The 16,446-nt window shown below is 35.3% G+C and overlaps 1 protein-coding gene across 2 annotated transcripts in view; it reads right to left on the bottom strand.

The window, feature by feature from the left end:
* The window catches only part of LOC106660933 (hydroxymethylglutaryl-CoA lyase, mitochondrial), a 32,790-nt gene that overhangs the window by 5,142 nt on the left and 11,202 nt on the right, over nt 1-16,446 (bottom strand). The window lies entirely within an intron of this gene.

The raw sequence follows: 16,446 nt of genomic DNA, 5'->3' as shown, positions 1-16,446 counted from the left end.
CATGCGTTAGAAAATAAACTAATAATTTTATGCTGTGTTGCACTTAAAAACATAGGATCGGACAGGGAAAATAATGAACGGTACTGCTTCATTACTTCTAATCTTTTATCCAGATGATCTCGGTACGTAATAGACACAGTGAAGATGGCGAAATGGCGAACGCTTATGTCATACCAACCAAGCGAGAGTAAGCAGATCAATATGATCGGCAACGACCAAATTACATGTCAGAGCCTTGCAGACAACAGAAGACCATCTTTTAATTCCAGATTATTTCGGTTATTTTGCAGCAGCCGCTTAGCATCATTAAAATGGTTATGTTGATAATTTAAGTAAAACAAGAAATAAAGCAAGTTATTATACCGAAAGCTGAGAATAACTACAAATAAACGATTGCCTATGCATTCATATTATATTAGAAATTAGGTTTATCACACATAACTTGTTGCTTACACAAGTAGGAAAATTGAAAAGGATTAGAGAATTTCCGCAAGAAATCATTTAGCAGAAAGCTGAGCATCCTAACATCCAGGCCTTCCTATCCCCCGAAATAAATCTATATCTATATGTAATAAACTTGGCAAAGTTATGGAATCGAGCAGTTATCACCTTTAGTTCGTACACGATCATTTTGGTCTTCCTATCCTCGCTGACCAGAATGAATGGTAGGAAAAGACAGGATTTTGAACAGGCCGACAAGAAATATCACAATTTTAATCGAACTTCGCCTGGAAACTGCAACTTCAAAATCCAGGGGATGCGCGTTTCGCCTGTAGTGGAAACCTACGGTTACCACGGTACCCGTTCGGTGTCACTATGGGTTCTGGAATGGTCTCGCCCTCCGCTCTGCAGATCAGTGCCTATAATGTATGTAAGCAGGGCACTGCCCCATTGGCTTCAGGGTCGTCAACCCATCGGGTCTCACTCACACCTTGGAGACACGTCAACCCGACGAGTTCTCGCTTATCACTAATGAAGCACCTACGAGGATGGATAGAGTACTCACACCGTTAACCTCGAACCCGGCCAATTGTTGCACCAGAGTCCCTTCAACCGATGAGTCAGCCGACTGTCGGACCCGGATCTCAGCCAACTGCTCTCTCTACCAACAGGCACACGCACTCGGTCTCGGCCTCGATTCATCGTCTCAACGCTACGCTTCCTAACAACACCGGCCCTTGTCAGGGCCACCAAAAAACTCCCTGTCACTAAACGAGAAAAGAACTAGTGAGGAAATTGACGGAAGTTAGCTCCACATGTCGCTAGGCGATGTTAAAGAAGAAAAAAGAAAAGAAAAAACTGACATGTACTTAGTCTATCTAGAACAACAGCGAGGTTTTAGAGAAACGATATTCAGAATTGGCGAAAAGACAGCACACATCAAAAGACGAAAATCGGATAAATATCAAAACTTTACCAATTGTATGGAACCGGGCTGGTATCACCTTTAGTTTCGATCGTATCCGATCATTTTGGTCCATCTACCTTTGCTGTTATTGTCAAACGTTTTTCGGCTTCTCGCCCTCTTCAGTGATGGGTCTGTGGAACACAATGGCGAACAAATTGATAAGAAACGACCCAACTTCGACAACGTCACCCCGCCGATCGGACTTGGAGGTTTCACAAGGGCACCTTATTTTTTTAAATTTCAGATTAACACTTATTTCGAACAATGGGCCATTTCCTTAAGAGAAACACGTTTTATACGTATGAATAAGCAAAAACTTTAGAACGAAAATGAAACCAAGTTGACATCCAATCAGTGGTGACTCACGGAATTCAGCTGCCTGAAATCAACAATGATTTCGCTGTATTATCCACGATCGTAAGAGGTTTTTAATATTCTCGTTTTTCTAGAAAGTAAAAAGTAATGAACATACGTTTTTAGAACTTCTACAAGTCTCTTATAAAATTTCAGTGCTAATTTGTCGCGACCACAAAAAATATAGTTAGATTGTACAAAACATTTATATGTATTGTGTGAAAGCTTGTTACTGCTATAAATACTGTAATTTACATGGTTATTGTTTAATTTACATAATGTCTATCATTATTATAATAAAATATTTTTTACCATTGCAGAGAGAAATGACTAAAACTAAATGAGACTAAAAACTAAATGAGAATTAAGTTAACGCGAGTTCGAGAAGTACAAACGGTGCAGAAGTTAATGAAAAGACGGAAGGCTTACTCATTTGACCCTAATCCGACGGTGAAATATCTAATGCCTACCGAGATACAGAGAGAAAACAAGCCTATTATTATGACGAATTGAAAATCACAAGACAAACCAAAAATTATCATTCAGCTCTTCCGCCTTGAGGAAGTACAAAAGGCCCGAGTTTTCGGCCTTGTTCTACAAACAACCGAAATGGCAATCATTCAACCTTGGGACACCTGAAGTCATAGATAATTCGTCAGTAAGTCGTATTGATTTGAGAAGTAAAATCGTCTGATGGTGGTTTGATGCATGATCTTTAGTACACTTGGCGATATGAAGACAGTCTAATACATTTTCATGACATAAAAGGGTCAAATATAAAACCAATTCTGTACCAAGTTATAATACAGCTTGTTCCTACTAGGTATGTAAACGTTTTTGGTCGTTCCAATTGTTTGACCTCCTTTTTTGAACGCGTAATAATATTAGGAACGAAAAATAGTAGAACATCGATTTCGGAATTATCAAGAAACATTGGACATATTAGGAAAATTATTTCTCCCTATTTAAATAATCTAAAAGGCTACACAAAGATAACAATAGGCATATGTTTTAATCAGCAGAAAAAAATGGGCAATTTTGAAGATGGCATTACATTAGCAAATCATTCAAAGTGCTGAACTGTCAACCAACACAAAAAGATTGAGAAGGGGCCATAGTGGCAGGGTGTCACTCACATCCAGAGGAGGAAAATGAAACCGATACCACCTCTAATTAAAGTTCATAACGAACTTCGTAAACAGTTCGCTAGTCCATGTCTACTGGAAGGAGAAAGTTTTTTATTTGGAGGGGATCTTGCTCACTAGACTTTAGAAATAATATGTTGAAGTCGCGCGAGCAGCGGTCAAGACTGAGGTAGTATAGAAAAACTCCTTTTTTTGCTAGCGTTTCGACCTTTATTCGGGACATCTTCAGGGCATAAAGCGTGGTGCTATTCTATTGCTAATAACACTTTTTATAGGGCGTCGGTGGCCGCAACGGTTTAGGCGTTGACACGGCGCTCATAACTGTAAGGTAAAGGTCCCGGGTTCGAATCCAGCGGCCCTGCATTCGAACCCGACATACTTACAAATGTGCTTTTTTTCAAAAACACCGGCACCCTGAGGGTTTATGTGACCTCTGCTGTTGCGAACCCTTGTAAAAAAAAACACTTTATGCCTTGAAGATGACCCGAATAAAGGTCGAAACTTCGGCAAAAATATGAAAAAGGTGTTTTTCTAAGTAACCTCATTCTTGACCGCCCCTCACGACTTCAACAAATTATGAAACAACAGGTCACTAAGAAACACACCGACTTTAGAAAGTATAAAATACAAAATAACTTGGTGATTATGAAGTAAGAAGGCAAAACAATCTTCAAACACGAGTGGGTTTTGTATATCGCTAAATCAATTTACAATAATCACTGCATTTATTTATATATGTTGAATGTGAGTTTTGTTTCAGTCAAACCGTTGTTTAAAAAAGGATTAATGGAAAACCACTTTCATTGCCGTCATCACAAGCAAGAACCAAAGGATCGGTCGCTTACAGATAAGCCTTGGCCCATTCATAACATTTTCCCCCGACCTGTCAAAACTGCTATACAAAAGAAGATAAGCCCGAGGAATTTCAAGGATCGGCAACATGTGCAGGAGACAGGGGAAAACAAAACTAATTGATCACAGCCCAGGCCGATTTTTGTTCTCACCACACGTTCAATTTGAATAATTTAGCCGTTCATGAGCATTGTTGCGACGATATGACGTGGTTTTGAATAATTGTCCACGTTGGTATTTGTCGAATATGTTCGTTTGTCAATAGTTTTTCACTATTATATATTATCTTAAAGTCAAATCTGTCTGCCTATTGAAGTATTTCATTCAATTTTTTATTGTAATTATTAAGTGACCTTAGGTTGACATAGAAATATGATTTCTAAATCATAAATTTACTTGATCGCCTACATTTTATTGAATAACTGGACATTTTGGTTGGATTCGATTATTCTCCAATCTCGCCTAGTATAACGTAAACCTTTCAATAATTGAACTATTCAAAATTTGGAAACAATATTTGAATGAATGAAAGATTAGACCTCAAGAAACAACAGTAAAAACCTTTCTTCAGAATCAACCAAAATCAAAGGGGTCAAAGGGATAATGTCATCTGATCAATATTTATTTGGCTAATTCATCGTTATTCATATAAAAAATCACGGGTTCATCTTTCCCAGCTAATCTTATACAAAATTGCAGAAATAAACTTAAATTTTTAAAAAAGTCAGTGTCACGAGCGGCATTCGAACCAACGACCTTCGGCTAGATACGCTGCTACTCTCCCACTTGAGCTATCGTGACTTCGATCAACTCGGGCACTAACATCCCATCTCAACCCCACCTTTTGAATTTTCCCTCCTTTTTGCCATTTTTCAAATGTCGTGAAATCTATTTGATTCTCGGCGACAAATATATTATACTTTACATTTTATTTATTATATTTTACTATAGCTTGGCAAAGCGGACGTTGTTTTGACGTATACAATGTTAACAAGTAGGTAAAAAGAGTGAATAAAAGAATCTAACGATTCTCGTCCTTCCATTTCATTCTCCTTGTACCGGGTGTCCTTTGTAGATGGCTCGCTGAATTTTTCTTGAATCAATGAAGCTATCAAAAAACGAAAAATACGTGTTTAACATATTTTAGTCTGGTTCTGTTTTGGAGAAAAATTATACAGGTACATAAGGCCCAGTTCAACTTCAAAATTTCAAATACGACCATATATATATACTGAGACATCATTTTAAAGGTTTTTTACGTTGAAAACAATGGTGCAATCGGATGTTAAACTGGACAAAAAATTATGGCCAAAACAGTAAAATAACAATATTGTTGGGCTTCTCCCATCTGAGGCGTTTGAAGGAAAGGAGTAAATGTTTAAAACAATATCAATTTTTAACTGATCATCTCTGAGAAATTATTGGTCTAAAGACTCTAAAGTGAAAGTAGGGAGGCCCTGTAAAGAACATGGCAACAATTTGGAGGGCATAGAATGTGTGCTAAACTTAAACCTTCACCACTTGACAAGTTGGAGGAGTTGTTTAAGTCCTGATAAATGCATGCGTTAGTGTCGTGTGTCCAAAGCGAAGTCTACACACAATAATCTCATTCTGTTGTCTTCAGAAGAGGTGTTTTGGTTTGATGTCACTTTTGACCATTCTAAGTTTATTATTTGTAACTCTTTTCCACTGCGTGAAACAACTTTTAAGCATTTTTCGTTTAAAGTTAATTTCTCTGCGCTAACTGACAAGTCAACCTGCAGGTTTCAAGACGTCTTAGCAGCGCAGCTGCGCTGGCCAATTTTTTTGTCCCTAACCCCTATGTGGTTAGGACTCCAGTAAAAAGAAACAGAAATTACTTTCATGTAAACTGTAAATCGTTTCCCATATATCCTGAACAATAAAATTTTACAATAAATTGTAAGGTATTGTATGTCACTAAAAATTACTTGATCAAATTTCACCAATTGCCATTATTCAGCCAAAAGATAGTCGGAAACTATATTGCTCTAAGATTTCACAGAAACATCCAGTGTAAGCAATTTTGGATCTATCAGATATATAAATAAGGAATTATGACTTTTATCTACGATTTGAGGTCACCTTTGTTTTTATTCAAACCGATTAATAAATCTTTTGGGTAAGTTTATCAAGGTAAAATTAAACTTGATATCAGGCATATTCGAGTAGGGTGATTTGAAATAGAGGCATTATTAAATATTTTTATTTCAATTCCTTTAGTTCTATTCTTGTTCTTTTAAATCACAATATAAACATTAAATAAATTGTAATAAACCAAGAAGTAAAATGAACATGAACTGCAAGCAATTACAGTTAATCAATTAAAAACACTTGATGGTTTATTGCACTTTCTTAGTTCATTAGTTCAGTGCAATTGTCTCGACCCTTCTCCAATGAAATACTAGGCCATTGACTGTCCCTGCTACAATTTCCCTGGGTTTTCTTTGTATCCCAGGTTAGTTGGGCGGTTGTTTCGCATTCGAAGATGATTTGGGTGGCTGTTTGTTCCTCCTCATCGATAATCTACAGATGGGATCAAAACTGAATAGGCCCATGTTGTGTACATGTTTTCTCAGATGCCACTATCCAGTACATAATCCTATCACCCCTCTATAATCGTAGTATTGAGTTTGCCAGTCTTGGTGAGGTTTTTTCTAGATAAGCTTACTGTGTCTGGCACCTCTACAGTTTATCCACTTCTCCCTTTGGCTTTTTTTATTTTCCATTCTGTGATGGAGGATTTTGTTTTTGTTATCCCAAGAATACGTACTGGGCATATGGTCTTGCAGATTCTCTTCCGGCAAGTGTGTTTTTATCCATTGTGCCCTGGTACCCTAGAAATCATGAGGTTGTTATTTTTTCCTCAGGTTTTGGATATTTTGGTTCATCCACTGACTATTTTTGAGGTGATGTTTTAGATGGTGATGATTTATTAAAGTTTAATCTATTAACTGCTTGGCTGTACCAACTCATGAGGATATTTACCACTGTAAATTATTTTAAGATTTTCAAAGGCACAAACGTTGATGGTGTGTATTTCAGCTTGAAAGACCAAGGTGTACACCCCTAATGGGGTTTATAAAAAACGCCTGATCCGGTTTCTTCATTTATTTTGGAGCCATCTGTGTACCAGATCATTGTGTTTGATGTCCCCTCCTAAATTCTTTTTTATTTGTAGTCTGTTGAAATGGGTTGTTGTGAAGAATTTTTAAGAACGTGTGCCTAATTATATTAATTATTGTTGTGTGCCCGAGGTGTTTAGTTCTATCCCATCCAGTTAGATTATTTTTGGAGCCTAAACGAGCTTTTCCTCACTTCTCCTTGTACAAATAGTTCCAATGGCGCAGGGTTTCTAATGCAATTGAGTGGGTTATTTTCATTTCCCCTACATTTAAAAACCTGAATCCGTCTGTATACAGGAAAAGCAGCAAATATTTATTTATTGAGATTTATAGGAATTAGCCGACAAATATACATCGGTGTGTGCTTATTCCTGAAGGAATTCTTGAATAAAATAAGGTGAAGTTTTTAATCCAAGTTTTTTTAGGTGACGCCGATTTTCTTTCTTATTTGAATATATTTATCATTTTGCTGCAGGAAATATTGAATATATCGAATAAAATTGCCTATATTAAGAGTAAACTCGATTATTTACAAATTTAAAGCTTAAATATTATTGTTGTTATTAAATTCACTAGTTTTCGTAGTCCGCTTGACCAATTGTTATTATTGAAATAATTGTCAAAGTTTTATTAAAATATTGAGGATTTGTTGTATTCGGCCTTCAATGGAACAAAGCCGTGCTTAGTGTATAAATCAGTTTATCACGACACCTACGCGTGGATTTTTTTTTCAGTCAACACATGCTCACACAATTGTAAATGGCCTGATTTGATAAAAGTGGCTTTTATCAAAATTTTATATCTGGCATAAATTTCCGTAACAGCTTTGAGGAAAATAGCAGTGCGGGGGGGGAAGGATCTATTTATAGAGAAGGTCGGTGGCTATGGATGTTCAAATGTGAGCGAAGTTGGAAAAAAACTCACGGGTTTACTTTACGCCGAACGATTCTTTAAAGATCGTCTTGCTTAAAAATGCTTATTCAAAAACATGTAACAAACTGAACCGATTTTGATAAAACTTATACACTAGAAATCTCACTCAAATAAACACTCTTAGTAATCAGCTTATATTGAAAATCTATCACTTTAAGAACATTTATCGAATTGTTTTCCCAATCTGTCTCTCAATGTTGATTCATTGATGTTCATTTATCATCCTACACTATTAGTCAATAATTTGTGCTCATTCAGACTACCTTACTGACACACTTCCTGAAGACTGATTAATACATTGCAAGACCAAAAAATAACGTTTTTTCTATGAAAATACAAGGATTGGCAATAATTTAATTTCAGATCCTTGATAGCAATAAACCACCATTTTATTGAAAATGTTACAATTACAATAGAAAAAGATTTCCCTTTACAGGCAGTAGCATAAAACATTTTCCTTCCTTACCAAATTCTCATATTATGCGTTTTAGGCCGGTGGAGGGGATGTTTTTTAATTTGGAAAAACAACTTTCTTCCACTTTTTTAATTTGGAAAAACATATTTTTTTAAATTTAACAGTTAAAATTACATAGTTTTTATCGATATTGTGGTTTTCCTCTACAAACTCTTTTGTCGATTGTTTGCTGTATTCCAATTATAAAATTTTCAGGTTTCCGTGTGATGAACCTGTAATTTAGTCCTTATCGAACGGTATAGTCTGTCAGTCGCTTTTAGGCTTCTTGACTCTTCAGTGGTGTTCCACCTAAATTTTAAAAAATCGAAAATGGCGAGAAGCCGTAACGCATCGGATAAGCCAAAACTAACACCCTTGTCCTGCTTTTTCAATGTGCCCCTGCGTATATCACCTCCGGCGTGTCACTGTTTACTTTTAGATTATTGAAAGTTATTCGGCTAATACGAATTTTTTAAAATTATAATAGTGTTCAGACTAAAACTGTTCGGACTAGCGGCACTCTATTGCTCTTGAAATTGGCACAATAACAACCTTTAAATTGGTTCAAGGCTTTATTTTTATTATTATGTTAAAACAGGGCTACAAGCAACTCTAATGTCTTTATAAATTTTATATTATAAGATTATAAGAGTAGAGTAGTAAGCCAATAATTTCACGTTTATCATACACTTTCTTATTAATATTGATTTTCTTTCTGAGGTGTGAATCGAGAGGCTTAAGGTAAGATTTGCGATGAGGGTCCACGGTTCAATGTCCACGGAAGTGTCTGCACCGACTTCTTGCGGATTCGAGGATAAATGAGATTTGAAAGTTACTAAACAGTAAGATGAGATACAAAGTATAGGGAGCCTGGGAAATGGTTCGAAGGATTTTGCATTGGAGTGACTGGATTCTTTGGCAGTTGGAACGCTTGATGGAACCACAGTTCAATTCCGTACGCCCAGCTTGGTAGTAAAAATTAGTATTTGTTTTGTAGTGAGAGTTTTCATCAAACAGTTTACGTCGTCTATTAGCAAACGACAGTGGTTACTAGGAAAGGAACGTAAATCTATTAGATTGGAGGAGAGATCATACATCGAAGGTGAAACTTATTTGCTAGGAGTCTAATCCTCCATTTGTTGACCCATTCTTCCAAGCAGGAGAGACTGGTTTTGCTGAAACGATTCATTGCAGTGTGTACTGAATAGAAGATGGGATCAAGATTGCTGCCATGCGGAACACCTATTTCGGCGTGAAATAAGGAGAATGATGTTTCGTTTCGTTCTTGAAAATACCTTTCGGATAGATTGGATTTTAGGACGTAATGAGAAAATGAAAGAATGCTTGAGTTTCCAGAGCAAGCCCGGGTACCCCACTTGATCGAAGGCTTGTCTAACTGTTATAGAATCACTTGAGCAGCATTCCTTCCGCTGAAGGAAGGATACGATGATGTGAACCACCATATGGCAGTGTTGAATGGTAGAGTGATGTTGCCTGAACCAGAACTAACGGGATGGAATGACATTGGATCTTTCAAGGATGCGGTAGGTTGTTTCAGGAGTAATTTTCTCGATGATGTGTAAATCTTACGTACAAAGCAAAAATCATTATCTGGAAACCAGATAATAAATGTATAGAATGCCCGCCTTAAATAATGATTTATCCTTTGTAATCCAGTCCATTTTGTCTCAATATTAGGCAAATCAGAGAGATAATATACACAGAAAGACTTCAACATCTGTCGAGTAAGCAAGATATGTCTTTTGAATTTAGAAATGAGTGAAGCTAGGGTTTAAAAATTTCCACTTGTACTCTGCATTATTTAACTTGCTTTTGTCATGCAAATACAAAACGAAGGAAAACTGGTCAGAGATTTACAATCTCTCATCTTTTCTGTTTTTAAAAGGCTTGAAGGTGAATACTAAACCTTAAAGGTAAAGGTCACAGATGCACTATTCTCCCCAGTGCTAAATGGAGAATAGAAAAAAGTGACAGAATTGCTCTTCGTAGACTTATTTTATTTATTAAAAACACAGGCTTGGAAGTCTAATATCACAAAACAAAATCAAAAGCAAAACAAGTTAAACGCATTATCAAAATAAATAGATTACTAAGTAAACAAAAGAAAACGGAAAGATCAAAGATGAGATAAAAATGCGTGGATTAAATCAAAACTTAAAAAACAGTGCTTTTAAAAAACTTGGACAAAATGGTTCTTCAGTGAGGTCACAACAGAAACGACAATTTTTTAAGTTTTTGCCGAGCTTTCGACGATTAAATCTTCATCATCAGGGCCTAATTATTTTAGGGAAATATCGCAGTTAGAACATGTTATATCATTTAAAAAGAACAAAATTACAAAAAACAATTATTTATCTTACTTCAACTCGATGAGTGTTGAAATATATCTGGAGAGCAAGAAACTGCATTTATAATAAGATTAATTAAAATTAGGTGAAGCTCAGTATCTAAACAATGAATAGTATGGAGTTAATTAAAAACAATAAAACAATATATTATAAAAATTTAAAAAATCATTTAAAACCAAAACGTGGTCCTATAGGTTACCTCGGTTACACATAACTATAAGTACACGTCTCTTTGTCTTAAAATAAATAATAAAATTACTTTTTTTCCTCAGGTACATTAGAATACCAGTTAAGATTAGTTAAGCTTTTTAAATTGTACTATATATAGATAACTCAAAAATAAAAGTTACTTTTGAGGAAAAAAGTAAATCTAAACCTAAAATTTTACCAGAGGAAAGGTCGACACATCATCTCATCTTTAAGTTCTTTTCAAATTTTACTCATGAAAGTAAGGAAATAACATTTGTCCTTACTTTACTGAAAACATCTGAAAAGCGTTCTTATTGATTTTAAAGGGAGGAAAGAGGGTCCATATAGACAGCTGCACAGAGATGCACATGAATAACCCAGGATAAATGTTGTATTGTTATCAGTTTGGCAGTAACTGTTCAATAAGAAAAAAAACAAAAAAACTGTATACTAGGCGCAAAGGTATTACGAATAAGTTCTTGACAGGATCGACAAACAGTTGTAAATGTATAGATGTAGTGATCGAGGTTGTGGTCATGGTCGGGGTGTTTCTCAATTAACAACAGTTCTACACGGGGCGTTCATCACTTTAAGGTAAAGGTCACGGGTTCGAATCCAGCGGCCCTGCATTCGAACCCGACATACTTACAAATGGGCTTTTTTTCAAAAACACCGGCACCCTGAGGGTTTATATGACCTCTGCTGTTGCGAACCCTCGTAAAAAAAGAAAAAACAAATATAATAGATTTTGATCTACCTCCCATTTTAAATATGAAAAAACAGTTCTACCAAGCTTTCGACGTTATTTGAAGTCATCCTGAGGGCCTGCATTACAAGAACATCGAAAATTTACATTTCAGAACTGATAGAAATTAGTTTTCTTTTTATGTATTGTATATGCTCTAAATAAATAAATAAATAATTGATAAATAGCGTAATCTTGGAAAGCAGAACTGTTTTTGAAATAAAAAACCCACAAGCTCGATCACTACATCTATAAATATTACAAATGTATGGAAGCATTTTTTTTGGTACTTCCGGCAATTTTGTACCGTAATAAATCTTTTTCACAGGTCCAAGACAGGACAATAGTACCTAATAGATTTTGGGTCAACGTGTCCGAGTTTAAAAATTTACATACCTGACGTCTCCTAGATTTTTTACCAAAGAGATAAAGCCAGAAGATTCTGAAGAACGACATTCTACTTCTCCTGAAAAAGATCCTCTGCAGAAACTATTTCCTACATTCCTACTAATGCCGAACTGAAGGTGCCTATTCAAGTTGCTCATAAAAAACAATCGACGGTCATGATAGCGAAACCGTCACTCAAGGGTATTGCATAAACCGGTGATAAAATGTGTAAACATTTCTTTTCCATTTACACACCAATAAACAATTGTGTGAAAGAAGCTATTTTTTGCTATAAACAACATACATAATACAGCCATTAAGCGATAAAAAAAAAGGTGTAGTGAGGATATAAAACATTTCATTCTAATAATTTCTAACATTTTCACTTGAAACAAAGCATCTTTACATACGGAAAGGTTGCTTTGAATTTCATGTGGCTCAATGGTGAATTTAAGTATAACAAAGTAGACTAACACGGGTGGAAAGAATTCGTGAAATCTCTGATTTGACGGAGTAAAACGCATTAAAAAATAACATTTCTGCAACACTGTAAAGCAATTGATAAGAAAATTGTGTAGAAAGAGTTTTTCATGGTTTTCTCACGGAACAATTTATTGCGCCTACGGAACAACTCGACCGCAGATTTCAATAATAAATCACATCAATAAACGGAATGGAACCTTTTGTTCTTATTCTACTTAAATCTGTAAAAATATCTTCGTATTATGATCATTAATCATATAACATTGCTTTTTCCCTCCCTACCATGTTTGGGCAACACTGCGAGCAACACTGATTCCGGGGATTGGGGTTTTTAATTGTAACGTAAAATAACGACTATAAAAAAAAATATTAATCAACTTTGGGAAAAAATATAATCACCACATTTGTTTATTCTTAAGATTCAATTTACTATATGCAGTGACTCACAGATTCGTTCACATCAGTAAACAATTTTCTATTATCTCCAATTTGCGAATCCCGTATTTTTTAATCCAGACAACAGCAATAGGATTGAGTTCGTTGAACTGCTGGTAAACAAACATTCAGCCTAATAATCTTTATTTATGTTGAATTGAGCCAGTTTATTACGTGTCTTCATGTGAACAGTTTTGTGACTCGGGTTACTTCATTGCAAATTTCGCAAAAACCATTCAATAATTCGTCTCAAATTTGTTATCATGTATCATCAATTTAGTTATTTTTCTTACATATTGAAAATATTTCCTTTCCTTAATGGTTATGATCTATTCCGTTTAATTACAGTATGAAGCCATTTTCAACATTTTTGAAAGATCAAATAATAAAATCTCTACAAGAAGTACTTCCTTATCGTGAAATTTCAAAAAAATATAAATTGTTATTATTGGGGTAATAACAAAAATTAAAAAATCTTCCAGAATTTACGATAGTTGTTTTAAAAAGAAGAGGAGTGGCCATAAAACAAAATTTTCCGACGCCAAAAGGCGTCTACGCTCCGTTCGATCAGGACAGGTTGACAATGCTGTACAAATTCAGCGTAGGCCAGGTGATAATGATAATATGGATGTCAGTGCTGAAACAAACGGAGATGTTTACGTGAGGCCGGATTAAGAGCGACGGGAAAAGTGAAGAAACCATTGCTGACCAAACAGTGGCTTGCTAATCGTGGTTTTAATGTCATGGAATTGCCTCTACAGTCACCTAACCTTAATCCAATTGAGCACTTGTGTGGAAAACTAAAAAATCTTTAGCCGATGCTTCAGGGGACGCTTCAAACTTCGATCAACTTTGGGAAAAAACACAAGTTGAAGGGGACCTAATTGATCCAGAACAGTACAGAAATCTCGTGAGAAGTATGCCCAGAAGGCAGATGCAGTTTTGAAAGCCAAAGGAGGACATACAGAATATTAAAGGACTTTCTATGACACAATCATATTATCGTTCGCACACGGTAATTTCTTTTATATTATTTTAATAATCATGATAAAGGAACAATTTAATTTTTTGGGTGTTTTTTGTGTTAAGATAAATAAAATTATTAAAAAAAACTACGTTTATTTGATGTCTTACAATTATTTTGTAAAGTAAATAATGATAAACCCAATTTGCATTCAGCTATGAACGAATCTGTGAGTCACTGTATTTTAATTATCAATAATTATTGTTTAAGACAAAATCTGTCTACAGGGATTGTTTATTATTCATATTAGTAGTTACTAACTACATACAAAGTTATTTACATTGTAATATACATCACATTAAATTTTACAGGATTTGTACACTTTTTAAAGGATTAATTATTTGGAAAAGAAAATTCTAATATTGGTGTACTTCATCTTGGAACAGCTGGCATTACGGGATACCGGATTGAATTCTATTATTGAATCCTTGGAAGCAAACTTTATCCACGAAGGACAAGGCCGTCGAGATTTTCATGTCATACACCGGATTTAGAAAAAAGCCTACATTCAGAATTTTCACGGCTCTGAAATCTGTAGTTAGTGGTTTTCTGTTCAGATGAAAATCTTTTCAAATTGAACTGGTTCATCTTTTTTTTACCGTTTCAAGGGTATTTGTCTGCCCGACGTGTAAATTTTCAAACTCGATCCAGATCAATTGGGAGGACAACTAATCCATTGGTAATAATTTTTTTGTTTATTCACTAACCAAGTTAGACTGGCATTACTGCCATAAATGATTTTTTAGTCTGGGTATAAGATATTATCAATGAGAAATTATGGAATAATTTAGAATGATTAGTTGGATAAAAATCTTTATCTCTATTAGGTTGTTTCAAGATTTCAATTAACAAATTGTCCCCCTGATCAATTAATCATGAACAAATTATAACAACTATTTTATGTTAAAAAAAGTTCCCGATTTGTAAGGATTAATAGTTAGCAATCGCACTTAGCAGATTTATTAATGTGCATATCTAATAAATTCGAACATATATACATTACCATAACAAAATACAGGTTGTAACGGTGAAATTGTTTATAGTCTATTTCATTGAGCACGTTGTGACTCTAGCGAATTAGAATTTCGGACCTTTTTGTCCGAGGTTGCTGAACTATGCTTAAGGTCAAGGTCTGGAGGAACCGTTGGAAGAGCCAATTTGCTGAGACATCACGCTGGTCTGCCTGCAGTTTGATGATGCCAGCTAGTCGTTTGTCTTATCTCTCGTCTTCTCCAAGGGAAAGGATTTACTTGGAAAATCATTGTCCGATCTTTTGACGGATTAGGGGCAGGTATTTGGGTTTGTGAATGAGTGATAAATATCGCTTTGGCTTTACGCCGTTTTATGGAAAGAGATGGATAATGGCAAAACTCCATAACGGCTTAAAAAATGTCAGTCAGGTCAACGGTTTGATTCAAGGGCGACGCGCCTTCGTTCTAGAACATTCGATGGAAATCTGATCCGCGGGGAAATCTGTTTTTAAGGAATTTCCAACACAAGAACTTAATTGACTGTCTGGGATGATAAATTCCAACAACACATATACTCTCTGGAGAAAGCCATTAACTGACTACGATGATGAAGTTACCCCCAATAAACCGAAGATGAGCAAAGATCAAAGTGGAAAGTTCCATTCTATGAATGCATTCACGACGTGCCCTATTTCTGTCAAGAGAAAAGAGAAATGACAGCTGTCTATTTTCACCGTTAAGCGCAAATTGGGTCCGCTAATTAATAGTGTAAATAGAGGAATATTGACAAAAATGATAGCACATAAACATTTTTTTTAACGAGTGTTCGCAACAGCAGGGTTATATCAACCCTCGGGGTGCCGGTAGTTTTGAAAAAAGAAGAACGATTTGTAATGCAGGGCCGGATTCGAACCCGGGACCTTTACCTCACTGTGATGAGCCCCGTGACAACGCCTAAACCGTTGCAGCCACCGACGACCCGCATAAACATTATTATATAGGATTTCTTAAATGTCAGTTATTTTGAAAACATTAACGGTTTCTTTTTGTAAATATAAAAATGTGTTTATCCAATGAATTTCTGTAAATAAATAATAAAACAATAAAACGACGTACAAACGTCACGAAACACCTGTCATTCAAAAGTAAATTTTTGCGACAAAAATACCAAGTTGTACGCATTTTTATATATATATTTTTAAATCACACTGATATAATTAGAAGTGTCCATGTCCATACAGTTGGCAGAAGTTAGAATCAAAGAGTTTTAATTCGGTTAGAATTAAATTTGAATAAAGGCCAAATTGCTTAAATTCCGACACTGGTTAAAGACGTTTAAGGCAAAATTCTAAATCATCTTGTTCTGTGCGTTTTCGACTCCAGATGGTAAAAGCAAGAAAAGATGGAGTTTTTATAATTGTTCTGCGAAAAATGATTTAATCTAGCTTATGAATCTATGAAGTTGCTATAAAAACTATTTACTAAAATTTTGTTTATAATTGTTTTATTACTACATACTGTTGTAAATAATTAAAAAACTAAGTCAAATTACGT

This window comes from Cimex lectularius, unplaced genomic scaffold, assembly GCF_000648675.2.
Source record: "Cimex lectularius strain Harlan isolate CLEC.00 unplaced genomic scaffold, Clec_2.1 scaffold96, whole genome shotgun sequence".
In the NCBI taxonomy this organism is placed as follows: Eukaryota; Metazoa; Arthropoda; class Insecta; order Hemiptera; family Cimicidae; genus Cimex; species Cimex lectularius.
This window is presented reverse-complemented; position numbering and strand designations above follow the sequence as displayed.